At 40.3% G+C, this 8,435-nt stretch overlaps 1 protein-coding gene across 1 annotated transcript in view; it reads left to right on the forward strand.

Annotated features, from left to right (window-relative positions):
• Positions 1 to 8,435, forward strand: part of smyd3 (SET and MYND domain containing 3) — a 98,071-nt gene that overhangs the window by 29,561 nt on the left and 60,075 nt on the right. The window lies entirely within an intron of this gene.

Genomic DNA, 8,435 nt, shown 5'->3' on the forward strand with positions numbered 1-8,435 from the left:
CCCCCGGACTCCAATGCACAAACTAAACGCCCAGCAGCCATTCAGAGACCCTGCCCAGGGAAAAAGTATAATGCATCAAGATGCATCGACAATCGCCCCACAATCCCACCGCAGCCCACCAAACCGCAATTGGATCAACCCGCGCAGAGACCCCTACCCCCAGAAGCCAGGACACCCTGCGACCCCCCAAAGCGCAAAGGACCCCAGACCGCATGTCCAGGGGGAAGCTGTACCCCGCCCCAAGGAAGAACAGCAGAAAGCCGTGCTGGGAAGCTCCCTACCGCCAGGGAGCGATAACGCGGGAGAACCAGGCCAACGGTCCCCCAGCCCAGCCAGAGGCATCCCTCCCTACAGTGCAGGCAGTGACAGCAGCCCCCGAGGCCGATCTCATCCCCGGACAGGGGCCCAGCCCCCCCCAGTCAAGCACCCCCAAGGAGGAGCACCAATTTTTTAAAAAACCTTAACGGGCTAAAGAAAAGTACACGAAGATATTGTTTGCATGTTTTGCCCTCCTATAGTAGGATGTTCCTGTTTTCGTGCATGTGTGTTTGCCAGTATTCGATGTGTGAAGTCATTACAATAATCCTTGTGCATAAGTGTTAGTATGTTCAGCCTTATCTGTCTAACATTTCCCTGGTCTGCCATTGTAGCTGGCATTGCCATGGGCGCTACCTAATTAGCTTAGGCTTTGCGAAATCACACACATACACACACGTAGATACAGCTTAGTGTAATGACTTTAAGTCCATCATGAATGCAGTCACAGACAGTATAATAGGAAGAGAGAATAAAAACCATTTGTTTAATTTACTTAGATTGGCTGAATGTGTGTGGGCTCATGGGGAGACGCGACGAGGAGGAGAGATAGAGAGTAAGAGAAAAGAAGGCTAGGAAATGAGAGAACTGGAGTAAAAGAGATTGGAAAACAAGCGAGGAGGAAAGCAGATAGAAAGAAGGGAGAACGTGAGGAAGGACCTGAAAGAGATGGAAACAGTCAAGGGGAGATGAAAAGTTAAGATTAGTAGTGAGAAAATACGAGGGAATGGAGAGATGCCAGGAAAAAGATTGAAGGAGGAGTAACAGAAAATTTGAATAATTTTGAATACAAATCTGGATGTTGTAGTTTAATTCTGCAAAGCGATTTGAGGGGCAATATGTTGCAGGAGATAGCCATGTATATATGTGTGTTGTAAGTATGTTCTAATGCGTGGTGTAGTGGGGTGTGTGTGTGTGTGTGTGGGTGTGTGTGTGTGAGAGAGTGTGAGTTGGGGGTGGGGTTGGCTTAATGAACAGCTTTGGGCTCCAGCTGCGACAGGCACTATCTCTCTCTCTCGTCTCCTTTATCCTCCCTCGTGCTTTCTCTGCTCTCTCTGTCGCTCCAGCATTTACAGTAATTACTGTTCTTTGGTGCTTCTGAGGGATGGAAACGGGGATAGAGGCTGATAATATACCAAAGTGCGACTATGTATTTTGTCTAATTTCTTGAATGTCCTCTGGGGGGTTGTTCCACAAAGTGAGATTTCTTAAACCAGGTTTATCTCACTAATATCTCCCCTTTCACGCCAACACTATGACCTGGGAAAGACCTGTGTCTGCTGTTGAGGAGAAGCTGGTAGCGCATGTATTCCAACCTGGCATCGTGAACCTTCTCGTGACCCTTAACCGCTCAGCTTTGCGATAAACTGTTAAATTTGGCTCTTGTAGCAATTGTAGGATTACTATAGATTTACTATGACCCAGACCTGGATATAGAGATACAATATAATTCATTGTTTTGGTTTAGAGTTCAGCAGCGAGGAAGTATAATCATACACATGGTGGAATTTTTGGAATTTTTGATCTATGTATCTGTTCACATTATTGTGTTCAGCCTCTGTATGTATAATGAATTATGTAGCATAAATTTTTTTAATGTTGAACCTTTAAAATTAAGCTTTGCAGTACTGTAGATATTTTCAATATACAAATTCTGTCTGCACACCTGTTTATCCCATTTGTTATATATTGCATGCTAAAATAACATAATTCTAATAATTCCAACAGGCATATAGTAAATCTGGATGGCATGGAGAGATAGACTCATGAGATGTAATGAATGTATATCCCTGCCACACACACATAGACCCTGGAGCCGGCTGGCCAGACTAATGTAGGATTGAACAGCATGGGACATTTTTTAATCTTTTCATAACTGTTTGAATGGCCCATTGGGAAAAGTGCAGGTACTCCAGATGGCTAGCTGCATTTGTTATATTTCAGAGCTCATGTTTTGGTGGTTGCTTAATTATTGTTTCTGAGCTAATGTTGTTTTTGCATGGGCATATTATGGCATATACTGTGTAATGGCAAGATTTATATACCGATGTTGGCCTTTTGGTTTTTATTGTCAACCTAAATCATACTCATACAAGGCCCTTTTCTTATTTGCTCTTGTAGCATGGGTACTGTGAATTCTCAGTATGGGTTTGCAGACAGATGTACTTTTTGTAATGGACATAACTGGATACGTCTGATGCAGGTGTTCCTTTTTATCAAGCTGAAATTGGTTATTTCTTTCAGTATGTTTATTTATTACCTGAATAGTTACAAGAATCTTGCTTCAGCCTGTAGGAACCCCAATAAACAGGCAGTCGATACTGACTACCAGCCATATACTGTACAGCGTGCTAGCCTCAAAAACCCAGCTGTATTCTAACATGAACTTAGCTCTCCTTATTAGCTTGTTAATAACTTTTTTAAGCTGGGTCTCTGACATTGACAGCATTGTGTTGGACAGATTTGTGCAGCTGTGTTTATGAGGAAGAGTGCGAGGGACGGGTGAGCTAGAGAAAGAGAGGGACGAGCGAGAGGATGTGCTGCTCAAATGCGCTACGGCGCTCTGCAATCAAATACCATTTTAAATAGGCCCAGTAAAAAAAATCTAAAATCAATATGTGGAGGTCAGCGTTGATATTGTGGCGGGCCGCCACAAATAAATCAACGTATGGGAAACACTGGTATTCATATCCCATGAATTGCAGGTGCACTTTTGTTAGGGAAACCATGGGTTCTGTCACTCACTCGCCCAAGATGAAAAAATTATGTCCTTGCTGTTTATGGTAATAACAGGTGCTGTAGCTCATTTCTGGAAAAAACAGCACCTGTTTCCTATTAATGTGGCGGAGTGCAATTAAGAAAATTTCCCCTGAAATCTGACCCTCATGACAGAAAATGAAAAATCCAGCATAGATGCAGGATGAGACTTGTTCTCATCCTGCATTGGTTTCAGTCATTTATAATAATTATGCATGCCTAAAGATACATTTGTTTTAAATACATGCTGAAGTGCTATATGTAGCAACAGAAAATCTGAGAGTGGAGTCTGATTGTGTGTGTGTTGTTAGCTAAATATACTGTATTAAATAGCATTGATAAAATATCAAATCATATCATATGTCCTTGATAAATAGCCTTAATGTGATATTTTATTGAAGGAAATGAGCTTTTTGTTTTTCCCTCCGTGAGGTCAGAATGTAGGATAACCCTCAAAAGAGTGGTTAACACAGAAGTAGCTGATTATAAATCTGTGTTTTGGTTCATGAAACAGGTTGTATGTAACATTACAGAGTTAGCCTTGGCTGTTCATCTCAGAGCCTCAATGAGCTACAATAAAGGTGTCCAGGTTCAAGTATGCACTCATCCACCCACCCATCTTCTCTCCCCGTTCTCCTGTCTGTCCCTGCGGATTGTTAACGAGTTATGTAAAGCTTCCAGCTGAAGAATGCTTAACCATCAATCCTTTTATTTCCATCCTGAATATAAATGAGTTTCCTCTGGGTTCATTCCCTCATCCTTCCTCTCATCTGTCTCTCATCTCCCTCTCTCTGTCTCTACTTCTTCAACCACAGCCAAACACTAAACCCTCAGTTCTGTTCAGGGACAGTGAGACACACCTCGCAGACTTTCAAGGTGTCTGTGTGTGTTTGTGAGACATTTGTGTTTTTGCCATCTTTTAAAGTGCAAATGTGCGTACAAAACTTGGAAACCTATTTCCTACCTAAAGCCTATTTGCTGCTCCTCATTATGAGGAGGATTATTTTTACAGTCGGGGACCAGCAAATAAGCGTGTGTGTGCTTGTGTTTTATGTACGTTGAATTGTTGTCCTGCGGTGGCTGCAGAGATGAGAGCTCGGCTGCATTTTGTAGTTGTGGTTTCTGCTCTCTCTTTTTTTAATAGGCATTAATGCTGTATTTCTTCTTGTTAAACAAATAACACTGTGTGAGTGTGGAGGCAGACAAACACAGGCACTTTAGTCTCCCTATTGTCTCATTTGCCTGCTTCCTATATGTAAAAACAAAAATCCATCATAATAATACATTTAAAAACCTTATGTGTTAACCATCAACTGAGTAATCCACTTCCACAATAAATGCACACTTGTCAATCCAACTACTCATTTAATGAAATTTTATAGTTCATATTATAAAATGGATAATTCTGAAAGATGAAAACAGTTTTTTGGTGTGGTTTGGTTTTTTCCCTCCACACAGCCCTGTCCTGCTATTCACTGCTCTTCCTCAGTGTAGACTGCACATGTTTGCGGTTTTCTGTAATGTCAAACAGTTTGTCATCCTTACTGCTCCCTCTCCACACTACCTCCTCTCCTCTCTACTAAAAAGCTGTTAATAATGCTGGGATATTTTGTTGATATTCAAAGCTGATGTGTATCTGCTACTGTACTTGCTAATAGATTACAACTGATTTTAACATAATTTAATTTTTTTTTTTACTGTTCATGAATTACTAGTTCTCATGAAATTTCAATAGCTTGCTTGTGTCATGGTAGCTATAGTTGTTGAATATAATTGACTTGAATATACTCATGTAACTGATTATATTAAATAATAGTGTAATAATTAGTTAAATACCCATTTAGCTTAGAATATGAGCAAAATACTCTAATATTGATGATATCATGTTTGGTTAAAAAAACAGTCAGAGGGCACAAAGGGTTTAATGAATTACCTGGAATTGTGGGATTTTGTCTGTTTTATCATATTGTGTGATACATATGTGCAAATCAAACTGCTGTATCTCTATGAATAATAGCCTTCCTATGTACGTCTTTGATTACAGAAGTTTATGGTTATGCAGTATTGTCGTGTGTGTTATAGCGTGTGTGTTTGTGTGCCGCCACAATAACATAGAGCGCCATGTGCTTTCTCACACACACACACACACACACACACATCACACACACACACACACACACACACATCCTTCCATGTACGCTTCACTAATGGACTCCTCTCCCATTGGCTAGTGGCTAGTGTTACCATGGAGATGAACAGTGACTGTTAACCATCACACTTTATTTCAGGTTGTGTAGAATAATTTATTAATTTAAGAGAACAATTATTAATTATTTGTGAATTAACAGAGCAGAATCTGTTTTTCTGAAAGATTGTTGAAGAATGAAATATAACAACTGTTTCCCGATATCGCAGTTCAAATTTAATCCCAGTTGGCTCATTTAGATTGTTCATGACCTGACAAATTACACATTTTATTTTGCACTGTTTGAAAGCATTATATGTAGCGATAGACCAATATCTGGCATTTTGACATAATTGGCATCAGTCGATATCTGCACTCACAAGGTCGATATATCATCCTAAATGACAGCAGGTCTAATCTAAAACCATTCCTGGCTAGTGTTAAGTATATATTGTTAAGAATAATGCAGTTGAATGACATCACCTTTGACAAACTGCACCCCTCTCTACCTTAAACACTAGTCACATTTTGAAATCTACAGCAGAACCCAATGTATTTTTCTATGTCATTAATTAATAAAAAGTCCATCTAAAACAACAGGTTACTGGCTAAGATAGCCATGCATATTAGATTGTACTTCTATATGGAATAATGGAAGGATATATATGACTTTTCTTGCTTTGATATTGGCACGATATTTCGGCCATCAAATATTTCTGCATCGGCCATTGAAAAACCCTTATTTGTCGACCACTACTCATGTGCGCACTTAGCAGCCAAAGCTAAAGGAGTGCTGAAGCGTTGGTAATATAGCAATTAGACTGTGAAGAATGTGAATTAATGTGAGAAATTGATGCTATAAATAAGAAGAATCTGAATCTGGTCATTTCAGGGCACCTCTATACCAAAATACAGCTTCTATCCTGCACTTGTTAACACTTTAGATTCTCTGTCCTAACATGCTGCCACAACCCTGTAACTATGCAAATTGGAGCTGCCACTTGAATGCCAAACATTACACACAGAAACATGTGAGTCAATCAGGTGTCCATGTGTTCCTATGCGTGTGTTGGTGCGAGATAGTGTTTTTGTATCGATTGAATCTGGCAGAGCAGGTTTAGTCGTCTCAGCAGTTTTTCTGACCCAAAGCGAGCTGGGTAAGAAATGAGGACGAGATGGATTTTAGAAGAGGAGCACAGTTAGGGTCTGAACAGTTTTTTTTTTCTTCCTCATGTTTCGGGGTACAACCTTAATTACCATAATTAACTGGTTGGTCTCAGATTTATTTCTTCTGTTCTGTGTTCATTAATTTTATGTTATGTCTTAGTTAGGGAGACCAAAACGAGATTTAGGATTTAATGAGCCCCTCCTGGAAACACCCCCAGGTGGAGATGAAGAGAGAGTAAAAGAGTGGGAGGAGAAGATGACAGGAGGAGGAAGGACAAACACTCATATCCCAGTGGGCTAGTATATCTAACATAGTGTAATTACAATGGGGATCTCCTTTAATTGACTCCTACTGAGGCCCCCTGAGTCTATAGTGTATGTGTGTGTGTGAGAGAGAGAGAGGTAAAATCCCATATGAAATGCTTTAATAAACAATTTCAGGTTTATTGATATGAAAATGTATTTTGTGAAGTAATTTTTAATACACTATTAGGTACTAGTAGTTAAAACTAATATCCAGCTTGAAATGAACTTCCACCATTGCCAGTATTGCCAATACTGAGCAGGAGGACTCCGACCATGCAAGCAAAAACGAGGAGCTTATAACAAAGAGAGAAGTCTATTGTATGGACGAGCCACAAAACACTATCCAGCCATGATATGTGTGTCAGTAACGTTGAATGACTTGCCCATGTACATTCAGTTTACTTTCTAGTTCACCAAGACATGCTGTTGTTGTGATGTTAGCTATAGCAAGAGGAAAGTTCTGAGTATCTCTGTCTGGAGCTGCAGTGCTGCTCTGGGACAGTCTCGTCCTCTCATGTTAGCGTGTAGTGACAGTTTGCTAACCCACAACCTAGCTAACATCAGTTACTGTACTTGCTTTTTGTACTCAATATCACGGTATTTGTCATAGTATTGGATTTCTCCACAATTTCTCACCCCACCTTTTATGATGCAGAGAAAAAAAAAGTTCTATATTGGGATATATAACGTTATCGGGTGCAGATAAATCAGTATCGGCATTTATAACAGACGATTTATGACTAACACAATCCTTCGCTCATGTCATGAGTCTTGCATAGTCTTCTCACCAGAGGGCGCTCTGCAACTCCCCTGTTGATGACACTGCCTGCACCACAAAACAAAACAATCAGCTGACTGGAGTCTACTGGAACATGCAGAAACAGGAACGGAGAGGGCTGTGTTCCCAGTTGGTCATTCGTCACATGAAACACATGACTTAAACAATAATAAAAATAGCCCTCATCATTTCTCCTCTCCTGAAAACATTCATGACTTGCTAACCCTCTGGTTTTTCATTGCCCTCTCTCGGTTTCCTCCCAGGTCACTGCAGTATTTTTAATGTTTTGTTAGTTTAGTGGTGGAGGCTACGCTGTTGACACACTTGATTGTAGATTTATTTCTGAATCAGTTTAATGAACGGTCCTATTCATTACTTCTAAATATTTTCTTTCATCACTAACATTAGCTAACGTTGCCCATTGCTAAATTAGATTAGCCACTAAGCTAGCTAAAGCCAGGTTTTTCAGTGGAAGAGCGGTAACATTAATGAGCAGTTAAACTATAGTGTTTAATGAATTCTAAATATATCTGCAAGCCACTTGTCTGTAGTTGCAGTTGGTGCGTCAGAAATGATTAAACCAGAGGGGTCAAACATGAGCTGAACAAGTATCTAACATGGCTTATCTAGCTCCTCTTCCAAACGTGGAACGTTAGTGTGAAATCTCAAAGTTGCAGGTCTTTGATGGGGAAAAAAGAATATTGGCCGATATATCGGCTCATCGAATTTTAAAATTCTCAAACATCGAAATCGGTATCGGTCTTAAAAATCCAATATCGGTATTGCCGAAAATGTTTAGTTGTGCATTAATGATCGTATGAAGTTTTTGTAGCGATGCTCATTCATTCGGCAGTGGCGTTACGCCAAATATAGGGGGAACACATCTCTGTTCACCACTGTTGTGCCGAGTTGTCCGCACCTCACGGG

The sequence above is a fragment of the Micropterus dolomieu genome, linkage group LG20 (assembly GCF_021292245.1).
Source record: "Micropterus dolomieu isolate WLL.071019.BEF.003 ecotype Adirondacks linkage group LG20, ASM2129224v1, whole genome shotgun sequence".
NCBI classification, from domain to species: Eukaryota; Metazoa; Chordata; class Actinopteri; order Centrarchiformes; family Centrarchidae; genus Micropterus; species Micropterus dolomieu.